At 40.4% G+C, this 13,294-nt stretch overlaps 1 pseudogene; it reads right to left on the bottom strand.

The window, feature by feature from the left end:
• Positions 1–501: 501 nt before the first annotated feature.
• LOC112908261 (olfactory receptor 6C74-like) lies at positions 502–5,583 on the bottom strand (annotated as a pseudogene).
• Positions 5,584–13,294: the final 7,711 nt, after the last annotated feature.

The following is a 13,294-nucleotide window of genomic DNA, read 5'->3' as shown; positions in this document are numbered from 1 at the left end:
TGATATTGATATTTTAATCTCAACTTCCCACTTTTAAATATATTTATTTAAAACAATAGAGAATGTGTATCAGGACATAAAAGCCAAGGAAAAGTAAAATCCCAAGGAAGATATATAATTGTTTCGAACTTATCAAGATTTTGCAGAAAATCAAATATAAGAACAAAATATACCGCATAGATATAAAAATAATTAAGTCTCCACGAAGTAATATATATAGTTGACTAAAATAATCTTTCAAGTATTTTCTACATTTAAATGGAAGAAGCAGAGAAGAAATGAGTCAAATTTGAGAATGTTGGGATGCCTGGGTGTCTCAGTGGTTGGGCATCTGCTTTCAGCTCAAGGTGTGATCCCGGGGTCCTGGGATCTAGTCCTGAATCAGACTCCCAAAGGGGAGCCTGCTTCTCTCTCTTCCTGTGTTTCTGCCCCTCTCTGTGTGTCTCTCATGAATAAATAAGAAAAATATTTTTAAAAAATATTTTTAAAAATTGAGAATGCTTACAATGGAACAGAAAAATAAAATGCTTGCTTCACGTGCTGTTTCCTTAGAGTATAAATAAAGGGATTCAAAAGTGGAGCAACAGAAGTATTGAGAACTGCCACTCCCTTCATCAAGGATATCCTCTGTTTGACTGAGGGTTTAAGGTACATAAAGATGCAGCTGCCATATGAGAGGGATATGACAATCATGTGAGAAGAACAGGTGGAGAAAGATTTTTTCTCTGGTTGGCAGAAGGAATTTTTTAAATTGTCAGGGCAATATATGTGTATGATAGAATTACTAATGCCAAAGTGACCAGCAGAGTCACCAAAGCTAAGATGAAATTCATCATTTCCAACACGTGTCTGTCTGTGCAGGAGATCTGCAGGAGGGGAGCAGTGTCACAGTAGAAATGATCAATGACATTGGAATCACAGAAGTCCAGGCTTAAGCCTAAAATGAGTCCTGGAAAGATGATGAGGAAACCAGTGATCCAAGAGCTAAGGACTAGCTGGATACAGATTTTGCTGCTCATAATGGTTGTGTAATGCAGGGGCTTGCAGATGGCGACATAACGATTGTAGGACATGACAGCCAGGAGGTAACATTCAGATGCTTCAAGAAGGAAGGCAAAGCAACTGAGTTGCACACAGTTATAAGAAATGGTTTTGTCACCAGTTGCCATGCTTACAAGCAATTTGGGGATGCAGACGGTCGTATAAGAAATTTCTAAGAAAGAAAAATTTCGAAGAAATACATAGGGGTCTTGAGATGTGAGTCCAGCAAAGTGAGGGTAATAATAACTAAGTTGCCTGAGATGCTTAGCAAGAAGGTGAGGAGCAGGAAGACAAATAGCACAATCTTCAGTTTTGGGTCCTCCATCAATCCTGCTAATATAAATACTGTCACAGTTGTACGGTTTTCAATCTTGACCTCTTGATATGCTTCTGCTCTGGTAAAAATATTGAGAAAACAATATGCACAGGAACCAATAGTAAATTATTATTATTTTGCCTAATTTTATGGTATTATTTTTAAATAAATTATTTAAAATTTATATATATAAATATATATAAATTATTTTTTTATTGGTGTTCAATTTACGAACATACAGAATAACACCCAGTGCTCATCCCATCCAGTGCCCCATTCAGGGCCCATCACCCATTCACCCCTACCCCCCACCCTCCTCCCCTTCCACAACCCCTAGTTTGTTTCCCCGAGTTAGGAGTCTTTTTTCTTCTCCCTTCCCTTATATTCCCTTTCACTGTTATTTATATTCCCCAAATGAATGAGAACATACACTGTTTGTCCTTCTCCGATTGACTTACTTCACTCAGCATAATACCCTCCAGTTCCATCCACGTTGAAGCAAATGGTGGGTATTTGTCGTTTCTAATGGCTGAGTAATATTCCATTGTATACATAAACCACATCTTCTTTATCCATTCATCTTTCGATGGACACCGAGGCTCTTTCCACAGTTTGGCTATTGTGGCCATTGCTGCTAGAAACATCAGGGTGCAGGTGTCCCGACGTTTCATTGCATCTGAATCTTTGGGGTAAATCCCCAATAGTGCAATTGTTGGGTCGTAGGTCAGGTCTATTTTTAACTCTTTGAGGAACCTCCACACAGTTTTCCAGAGTGGCTGCACCAGTTCACATTCCCACCAACAGTGTAAGAGGCTTCCCTTTTCTCTGCATCCTCTCCAACATTTGTGGGTTCCTGCCTTGCTAATTTTCCCCATTCTCACTGGTGTGAGGTGGTATCTCATTGTGGTTTTGATTTGTATTTTCCTGATGGCAAGTGATGCGGAGCATTTTCTCATGTGCATGTTGGCCATGTCCATGTCTTCCTCTGTGAGATTTCTCTTCATGTCTTTTGCCCATTTCATGATTGGATTGTTTGTTTCGTTGGTGTTGAGTTTAAGAAGTTCTTCATAGATCTTGGAAACTAGCCCTTTATCTGACACCTCATTTGCAAATATCTTCTCCCATTCTGTAGGTTGTCTTTTAGTTTTGTTGACTGTATCCTTTGCTGTGCAAAAGCTTCTTATCTTGATGAAGTCCCAATAGTTCATTTTTGCTTTTGTTTCTTTTGCCTTCATGGATGTATCTTGCAAGACGTTACTGTGGCTGAGTTCAAAAAGGGTGTTGCCTGTGTTCTCCTCTAGGATTTTGATGGACTCTTGTCTCACATTTAGATCTCTCATCCATTTTGAGTTTATCTTTGTGTATGGTGAAAGAGAGTGGTCCAGTTTCATTCTTCTGCATGTGGATGTCCTATTTTCCCAGCATCATTTATTGAAGAGACTGTCTTTCTTCCAATGGATAGTCTTTCCTCCTTTGTCGAATATTAGTTGACCATAAAGTTCAGGGTCCACTTTTGGGACCATTGATTCTGTTCCACTGATATATGTGTCTGTTTTTGTGCCAGTACCACACTGTCTTGATGACCACAACTTTGTAGTACAACCTGAAATCTGGCATTGTGATGCCCCCAGCTATGGTTTTCTTTTTTAAAATTCCCCTGGCTATTTGGGGTCTTCTGATTCCACACAAATCTTAAAATAATTTGTTCTAACTCTCTGAAGAAAGTCCATGGTATTTTGATAGGGATTGCATTAAACATGTAAATTGCCCTGGGTAACCTTGACATTTTCACAATATTAATTCTGCCAATCCATTGGCATGGAATATTTTTCCATCTCTTTGTGTCTTCCTCAATTTCTTTCAGAAGTGTTCTATAGTTTTTAGGGTATAGATCCTTTACCTCTTTGGTTAGGTTTATTCCGAGGTATTTTATGCTTTTGGGTGCAATTGTAAATGGGATTGACTCCTTAATTTCTCTTTCTTCAGTCTCATTATTAGTGTACAGAAATGCCACTGACTTCTGGGCATTGATTTTGTATCCTGCCACGCTGCCAAATTGCTGTATGAGTTCTAGCAATCTTGGGGTGGAGGCTTTTGGGTTTTCTATGTAGACTATCATGTCATTGGCGAAGAGGGAGAGTTTGACTTCTTCTTTGCCAGTTTGAATGCCTTTAATGTCTTTTTGTTGTCTGATTGCTGAGGCTAGGACTTCCAGTACTATGTTGAATAGCAGTGGTGAGAGTGGACATCCCTGTCTTGTTCCTGATCTTAGGGGAAAGGCTCCCAGTGCTTCCCCATTGAGAATGATATTTGCTGTGGGCTTCTCGTAGATGGCTTTTAAGATGTCGAGGAATGTTCCCTCTATCCCTACACTCTGAAGAGTTTTGACCAGGAATGGATGCTGTATTTTGTCAAATGCTTTCTCTGCATCTAATGAGAGGATCATATGGTTCTTTGTTTTTCTCTTGCTGATATAATGAATCATATTGATCGTTTTATGAGTGTTGAACCAGCCTTGTGTCCCGGGGATAAATCCTACTTGGTCATGGTGAATAATTTTCTTAATGTGCTGTTGGATCCTATTGGCTAGTCTCTTGTTGAGAATTTTTGCATCCATGTTCATCAGGGATATTGGTCTGTAATTCTCCTTTTTGGTGGGGTCTTTGTCTGGTTTTGGATTTAAGGTGATGCTGGCCTCATAGAACGAATTTGGAAGTACTCCATCTCTTTCTATCTTTCCAAACAGCTTTTGTAAAATAGGCATGATTTCTCCTTTAAACGTTTGATAGAATCCCCCTGGAAGCCATCTGGCCCTGGACTCTTGTGTCTTGGGAGGTTTTTGATGACTGCTTCAATTTCCTCCTTGGTTATTGGCCTGTTCAGGTTTTCTATTTCTTCCTGTTCCAGTTTTGGTAGTTTGTGGCTTTCCAGGAATTGGTCCAGTTCTTCTCGATTGCCTAATTCATTGGCGTATAGCTGTTCATAATAAGTTTTTAAAATCGTTTGTATTTCCTTGGTGTTGGTAGTGATCTCTCCTTTCTCATTCATGATTTTATTAATTTGAGTCTTCTCTCTCTTCTTTTGAATAAGGCTGGCTAATGGTGTATCTATCTTATTAATTTTTTCAAAGAACCAACTCCTGGTTCTGTTGATCTGTTCCACAGTTCTTCTGGTCTCGATTTCGTTGAGTTTTGCTCGAATTTTAATTAACTCTTTTCTTCTGCTGGGTGTAGGATCTATCTACTGTTTTTTTTTCTAGCTCCTTTATGTGTAAGGCTGGCTTTTGTATTTGAGTTCTTTCCAGTTTTTGAATGGATGCTTGTATTGTGATGTATTTCCCCTTCAGGACTGCTTTGCTGCATCCCAAAGATTTTGAACGGTTGTATCTTCATTCTCATTAGTTTCCATGAATCTTTTTAATTCTTCCCTAATTTCCTGGTTGACCCTTTCGTCTTTTAGCAGGATGGTCCTTAACCTCCACGTGTTTGAGGTCCTTCTAAACTTCTTGTTGTATTTGGTTCTAATTTCAAGGCATTATGGTCTGAGCATATGCAGGGGACGATCCCAATCTTTTGGTATCAATTCAGACCTGATTTGTGACCCAGAATGTGGTCTATTCTGGAGAAAGTTCCGTGTGCACTTGAGAAGAATGTGTATTCAGTTGAGTTTGGATGTAAAGTTCTGTAGATATCTGTGAAATCCATCTGGTCCAGTGTATCATTTAAAGATCTTGTTTCTTTGGAGATGTTGTGCTTAGAAGACCTATCGAGGGTAGAAAGAGCTACATTAAAGTCACCAAGTATAAGTTTATTATTATCTTAGTATTTCTTCACTTTGGTTATTAATTGGTTTAAATGTTTGGCAGCTCCCACATTCGGGGCATATATATTGAGGATTGTTAAGTCGTCTTGTTGGATAGATCCTTTAAGTATGAGATAGTATCCCTCTTCATCTCTCACTACAGTCTTCGGGGTAAATTTTAGTTTATCTGATATAAGGATTGCTACCGCTGCCTTCTTTTGAGGACCATTTGAATGGTAAATGGTTCTCCAACCTTTTTTTTTCAGGCTGTACGTGTCCTTCTGTCTAAAATGAGTCTCTTGTAGACAGCAAATAGATGGGTCCTGATTTTTTATCCAGTCTGATACCCTGTGCCTTTTGATGGGGTCATTAATCCCGTTCACGTTCAGATTTACTATCGACAGATATGAGTTTAGTGTCCTCATGATATCTATTCAGTCCTTGTTTTTGTGGATTGTTCCACTGGACTTCCTCTTAAAGGGGAATTTTAAGAATCCCCCTTCAAATTTCTTGCAGAGCTGGTTTGGAGGTCACATATTCTTTCAGTTCCTGCCTGTCTTGGAAGCTCTTTATCTCCCCTTCCATTTTGAATGAGAGCCTTGCTGGATAAAGTATTCTTGGCTGCATGTTCTTCTCATTTAGGACCCTGAATATATGCTGCCAGCACTTTCTGGCCTGCCAGGTCTCTGTGGAGAGGTCTGCTGTTACCCTAATACTCCTCCCCATGAAAGTCAGGGATTTCTTGTCTCTTGGTGCTTTAAGGATCTTCTCTTTATCTTTGGAATTTGCAAGCTTAACTATTAAATGTCGAGGTGTTGAATGGTTTTTATTGATTTTGGGGGAGGTTCTCTCTATTTCCTGGATCTGAATGCCTGTTTCCCTTCCCAGATTAGTAAAGTTTTTAGCTATGATTTGTTCAAATACATATTCTGTACCTCTGTCCCTTTTGGCTTTCCCGGAAACCCCACTTAAATGTAGGTTTTTCTTCCTCAAGCTGTCACTTTTTTCCCTTAATCTATCCTCATGGTCTTTTAATTGTTTTGTCTCTTTTTTCCCTCATTTTCCCTCTTTACCATCAACTTGTCTTCTATGTCACTCACTTATTCTTCCACCTCATTAACCCTTGTCTTTAGGACTTCTAGTTTGGTTTGCATCTCATTCAATTGATTTTTAATTTCTGCCTGATTGGATCTAAATTCTGCAGTCATGAAGTCTCTTGAGTCCTTTATGCTTTTTTCTAGAGCCACCAGTAGCTTTATAATAGTGCTTCTGAATTGGGTTTCTGACATTGAATTGTAATCCAAACTTTGTAACTCTGTGGGAGAGAGGACTGTTTCTGATTCTTTCTTTTGAGGTGAGGTTTTCCTTCTAGTCATCTTGCTCAGTGCAGAGTGGCAAAAAATAAGTTTTATTGGGAAAAAGAAAAAGAGAGGAGAGAAAGAAGGAAAGAAAAGAGAAAAAGAAAAAAGGAAGAAAAGAAAAAAGAATAAAAGAGAAGGAAAAGAGAAAGAAAAAGAAAGTAACAACAACAACAAAAAAAAAAGGGTGGGGGAAGCAAACAGAAATCAAAAAGCAAAAACAACAACAACAACAACAACAACAACAACACGGGGGAGTATCTTCTGATTTTGTATATTTTAAGTCCCTTGACTTCCGTCTAGCTGGTCTTCTGGGGGAGGGGCCTGTTGTGCTGATTTTCAGGTGTTAGCACTTGGGGGAGCTGCTCTGCCCCCTGCCTGGTGCAGGGCTCAGTGGGGGTTGTTTACCCTGTGAGGCCCCAGGAGGAACAACCACAGTGGCGGTGGCCAGCTCTGGAGCCCTGGATTCAGCTCCTGCAGGAACTACAGAGCTCTCTGTCTTCAGGGGCCTGGATGCTCCGGGGGCGGGGCCACTGATCTGCTCAGCTCGGGGCAGGAGCGTCCTCGCTGTCCTGGGCCCTCCTGGCCTCTGCCTGTCGCGGGGGGAGGCCGGATCCTGGGCTGTGTCCCGCGCCCTGTGCTCCCGAGCCTGTGCTGTTGGATTCGCGCTCCCGGCCGCGCAGCCCCCTCCGTGGGCTGCCGCCGCCCGAGCCCCTCCGAGCTGCTCCTGGGACCAGCCGTGGGTGCTGCAGTCCTTTAGGGAGCTCGGCGCACTCTCCCCGGGGTGCAGGTGTCTGTTAGTGTCCCAGGGAGCCCGACGGCATCCCCGCCCTCCTGGGGTCTTGCTCTAACTTCTTGCAAGCCCCTTTCTGTCCGGGACGATTGGTGAAGCTCCTGCTTCTCCAGGATGGGGCTTTCCTGTACTCAGGGCACTTGCCCTGGCCTTCGCCCGGCTCCTCGCGGGGCCCCTGCCCCTTGGATGCCTTTTGTTTCTTTATTTCTTCCCCCCCCTCCCCCGTCTTCCTACCTTGATAGAAGTGTGAACTCTTCTCACTGTAGTATGCCAGCTGTTCTCTGTTTAAATCTCAGGCTGAATTTGTAGATTTTCAGGATGATTTGAAGGTTATCTAGGTAATTTGGTGGTGACAGGTGACTTGGGGACCCTACTCTTCTGCCTTCTTGCCCGAAGATTTCATTATTTTTGATGGCTAGGTAATATTCTATTGTATATACATAGCTCGTATGTTTATCCTCTCATCCCTCGATGGACATCTGGGCTCTACAGTTTGGCTATTATAGATATTGCTGCTATAAACATATAAACATTGGGGGGCAAGTGTTTGCATCCTTTGGATAAATACCTACTAGTCCAATTGCTGGGTCATGGAGTAGTTCTATTCTTGACTTTTTGAGACACCTCCATGCTGTTTTCCAAAATGGCTGTACCAGTTTGCATTCCCAGTTGTTTTATAGGTCCATGGAGAACGCATTGTTTTACACCAAGAGTCAAGGAAGTATATGTCAATATCCCTCCCTATTGTGGCTTACCAATGTATTGAGGTGACAAAATCTGTGCTTGAATACAGCAATGTATTCAATGTGCCATAAACTTAATGGTAAATGAGATTCACTCTTACTATGGGGCTTATGGATGGAAGGAGATTAATAAGAACAGATGTTTTTGTTTTTGTTTTTTTTTAAAAAAGATGGATCCAAAGCTAAGCATTGGAAATAGCTTAGGAAGCAGAGTAAGGCATTTTACGTAGGATAAACACTGTGAAAAGGTGTTTAAGAATGAAAACTCATAAATTAACAAAAATTTATCAGAGAGAATATAATAACTCTTTTCTCCAGGGAGTATTGAAGGTTCTAGAGACCTGGTTATTAGTGCCAAAGTATAATAGCATCTTCCTAGTAGTAACACACATTCTCCCAAACCTAAGGAATAATTCCTGAGGCAACTAATTGTATTACAATGGATAGAGTCATTTGAGTCAAAAACAGATCCATCACCCCCACAGGTAATAATTTTATCAAACCAGACCTAGTTTTACTCCTGCTCCCCAGTCCCCTAGATATACTGGAACAGTGTGCTATTATGTTTAGCAAGCCTATTACTTTTATTTATGTTTACATTAAAAACTGAAAGAAAATTTTCCCCAACTATAAAATCATGAACACTTTTAGTCAAAAATGGTGTCATTTATGTTTAATTCAATCCCTATCAAAATACCATGGACTTTCTTCAGAGAGTTAGAACAAATTATTTTAAGATTTGTGTGGAATCAGAAAAGACCCCGAATAGCCAGGGGAATTTTAAAAAAGAAAACCATATCTGGGGGCATCACAATGCCAGATTTCAGGTTGTACTACAAAGCTGTGGTCATCAAGACAGTGTGGTACTGGCACATAAACAGACACATAGATCAATGGAACAGAATAGAAAACCCAGAAGTGGACTCTGAAATGTATGGTCAACTAATATTCGATAAAGGAGGAAAGACTATCCATTGGAAGAAAGACAGTCTCTTCAATAAATGATGCTGGGAAAATAGGACATCCACATGCAGAAGAATGAAACTGGACCACTCTCTTTCACCATACACAAGGATAAACTCAAAATGGATGAGAGATCTAAATGTGAGACAAAAGTCCATCAAAATCCTAGAGGAGAACACAGGCAACACCCTTTTTGAACTTGGCCACAGTAACTTCTTGCAAGATACATCCACGAAGGCAAAAGAAACAAAAGCAAAAATGAACTATTGGGACTTCATCAAGATAAGAAGCTTTTGCACAGCAAAGGATACAGTCAACAAAACTAAAAGACAACCTACAGAATGGGAGAAGATATTTGCAAATGAGGTGTCAGATAAAGGGCTAGTTTCCAAGATCTATGAAGAACTTCTTAAACTCAACACCAACGAAACAAACAATCCAATCATGAAATGGGCAAAAGACATGAAGAGAAATCTCACAGAGGAAGACATGGACATGGCCAACATGCACATGAGAAAATGCTCCGCATCACTTGCCATCAGGGAAATACAAATCAAAACCACAATGAGATACCACCTCACACCAGTGAGAATGGGGAAAATTAGCAAGGCAGGAACCCACAAATGTTGGAGAGGATGCAGAGAAAAGGGAAGCCTCTTACACTGTTGGTGGGAATGTGAACTGGTGCAGCCACTCTGGAAAACTGTGTGGAGGTTCCTCAAAGAGTTAAAAATAGACCTGACCTACGACCCAGCAATTGCACTATTGGGGATTTACCCCAAAGATTCAGATGCAATGAAACGTCGGGACACCTGCACCCCGATGTTTCTAGCAGCAATGGCCACAATAGCCAAACTGTGGAAAGAGCCTCGGTGTCCATCGAAAGATGAATGGATAAAGAAGACGTGGCTTATGTATACAATGGAATATTACTCAGCCATTAGAAACGACAAATACCCACCATTTGCTTCAACGTGGATGGAACTGGAGGGTATTATGCTGAGTGAAGTAAGTCAATCGGAGAAGGACAAACAGTGTATGTTCTCATTCATTTGGGGAATATAAATAATAGTGAAAGGGAATATAAAGGAAGGGAAAAGAAATGTTGGGAAATATGAGGAAGGGAGACAGAACATGAAGACTCCTAACTCTGGGAAACGAACTAGGGGTGGTGGAAGGGGAGGAGGGCGGGGGGTGGAGGGGAATGGGTGACGGGCACTGAGGCAGACACTTGACGGGATGAGCACTGGGTGTTTTTCTGTATGTTGGTAAATTGAACACCAATAAAAATTAATTAAAAAGAAAAACAAAAACAAAAAAACAACAAAAATGGTGTCATTTAACAAATCAATTTCAGATCCTCTACAATTAAAATGAATTAGAATAAAAAATTATTAATATAAATTAAGTACTCATAGTTTTAGATTTGTTTTCAGTATGTGAATTATAAATCAGTCTACAAAACACTAAAACTTCCAAACTGTTATTCTTAAAGCCATAGAAACAGAATTATTCAGGCAAAGGTTTTCGTTTGGTGATGTTCATACTTTTTATATTTCCATCGCAGGATAAGGCACTTAGGTTTACTTTTTTTCTTTCTTCCCAGACGTCACACTGAAATGTGTAATTCTTAAAATAAGTTTTAACACTTATAGACATTTCATGATTACCTATTAAGCTAATACAATACAGTACTAAAATTAAACAACTATTTATCCTATCAAATGATTATGGTTTATTCCCAGGGAATGCTGTAAACTGTGTGCATATTTCTCCAAGGAATTCAGATTCAGAAGCAATATTTCCCTGAGGATCTTTGGCTTGTTTACTACACAAGAGATGCCAAAATATACAGACTCCTTCCTATCTCCTTCAACTATGTTTTCAGGAGATGCTGTACAAAATATAATATAGTAAAGCACCATGTACCCCCTTTACATCCATTAATTTATTAATCCATTTATTCCTTCCTAAAATACCTATTCATTTTGTGGTTGAAATATAACAAGCACTTCTGTACATCTAGGGCATATGTCCTGAGAGCTCCCCTACCCCTTCTTCCCTGTGAGAACCTGGTGACAAGTCTATGAAATCTATGAAGGGAGCTCTTACAGATACCTCATTTTTCAGCATGATAAAATGCCTATACACATCATAGTCAAACTGATAAACACCAAAGAAATGAGAAAATCTTAAGTGTAGCTAGAGAAAGAGGCTACATTACATACCATGAATATTAGAGAACAATGGCTCAAACGATTTCTAACTTCTTTTCAGAAGCTATGGAGGCCAGAAAACAGGGGAATTTTTAGAGTGCTGAAAAAAAGGCTAATTTAGAATTCTATACAGTGAAACTATCCTTCAAACATGAAATGGAAATAATATGGTCTCATTCATTTGGGGAATATAAATAATAGTGAAAGGGAATAGAAGGGAAGGGAGAAGAAATGGGTAGGAAATATCAGAAAGGGAGACAGAACATGAGGACTCCTAACTCTGGGAAACAAACTAGGGGTGGTGGAAGGGGAGGAGGGCGGGGAGTGGGGGTGAATGGGTGACGGACAATGAGGGGGGCACTTGTCGGGATGAGCACTGGGTGTTATTCTGTATGTTGGCAAATTAAACACCAATAAAAAATAAATTTATTATTTAAAAAATACATTTTCAGATAATCAAACTAAGAGCATTTTTCAGTAACACATTTGTACTATAAGAAATGCTGCAGGAAGTTCTTTAGCTGAGGAAAACAGAATCCAGCTGGAAAACTGGAATTTCATGGAGGAATTAAAAATACCAAACATTGTAAATATTGGGGTAAATATCAGAGACTAAATTGTTTTCAATGAAAAAAAAATTTTTTTCAATGAAAATTGAAATAAATAAGAATTCTTCACAAAAATTTAAATATATAATTTTATATATAATACATTAAAATAAAATTTTAAATACCATCACAAAAATGCTTTGTAGAATAAAAGAAAAATGGATGGGCTGAACAGCAGAAAGGTGATTATGAAACAAAAGAGTCAGTGAACCTAATGATTAATAGAGACCACTCATTTTGAAAAACAAAAAAAGTAAATTATATTTATTTAATAAACAGAGTCTATATGACCTGTTACAATGGGATCAATTACTAAGCATGTCATACTGATTAACATCTAATAATTTGGTAGTAAATTTTGTTCGGCTATTATAAATATCGAAGTATAAATAATTTTAACACACTAGGTACAACACATGTAGTATTTTAACAGAAATTACCTGTCACCAGTTATTCAGTTAAAATACTTTATATTTGAAAAGAATGAATAATGTTTATTAAAATGACTACATAAGGGGTTTATCCCAAATGAATATTGTGGCCTTATATTCACACTGTTATAGGAAACACTACATTTAAGTGGGTGCAGGTTGTCTTTACTAAAGACAACACTGAACTCTGCTGTTCCTGGTTACGCAGCGGAATCTGAGGAGCAGATACAGACCCCACTGTACGGTTCGGACACTTAGCAGCCGTCCTGGGCAGTCCGTCTCCTGTCCCGGGCGCCTGCTGAGGATCCTAACTCATCACTCTGGATTGCTGAATTTAGTCTACTCTTTTTTTTTTTTCTGAAGCAATTTAATTTTATCGGAATCCAGGACACAACAAGAAAAACACCCAAAACCACATGGAGACAGAAGACGAGACACAACTCCTCCCCCACCTCCCCCCTGGCCCTAGACTGGGGACGTTGGGGGGCAGGACAGCTGGGGGAGACCTTGAGCCTCAGTCCAGCCCAGGGGGCTCCAGGCCTGTGGGGGGGGGGCTGGGGGGGAGGGGGAGGCAGGGCCCACCCCCACGTTGGATAGGCTGAGGGAAGGCCCCCCTGAAAGGACTGCTCCCTCCCCAACACCCCTGCCGAGGGGCAGGTAGCCCACAGCAGCACGAGGGCCCAGGGCCATGGACACATTCATGATTGAGAAGCAGCTGGAGGGCAGGAGGAGAGACATAGGATTATCTGGGCAGAATCACTTGGGGGAGGAGTGGTGGGTGGGGCCTGGAATGATCCGAAAGACAAGGAAGCAGAAATATTTTTATCGGGGTCGCCTGGATTGGGATGAGAACACATCGGCTGGGCGCTACGCACGAGAAAACTGCAAACCACTGCGGCGGTATCTGACCTCAGAGGCAGAGGAACACCACCAGCTCTTCGATCTGATTGAAAGCATGCTAGAATATGAACCTGCTAAGCGGTTGACCTTGGGTGAAGCCCTTCAGCATCCTTTCTTCGCCCGC

This window comes from Vulpes vulpes, unplaced genomic scaffold, assembly GCF_048418805.1.
Source record: "Vulpes vulpes isolate BD-2025 unplaced genomic scaffold, VulVul3 u000000652, whole genome shotgun sequence".
Classification (NCBI taxonomy): domain Eukaryota; kingdom Metazoa; phylum Chordata; class Mammalia; order Carnivora; family Canidae; genus Vulpes; species Vulpes vulpes.
Note: the sequence above shows the minus strand (reverse complement) of the source record. Positions and strands in the feature narration are given on the sequence as shown.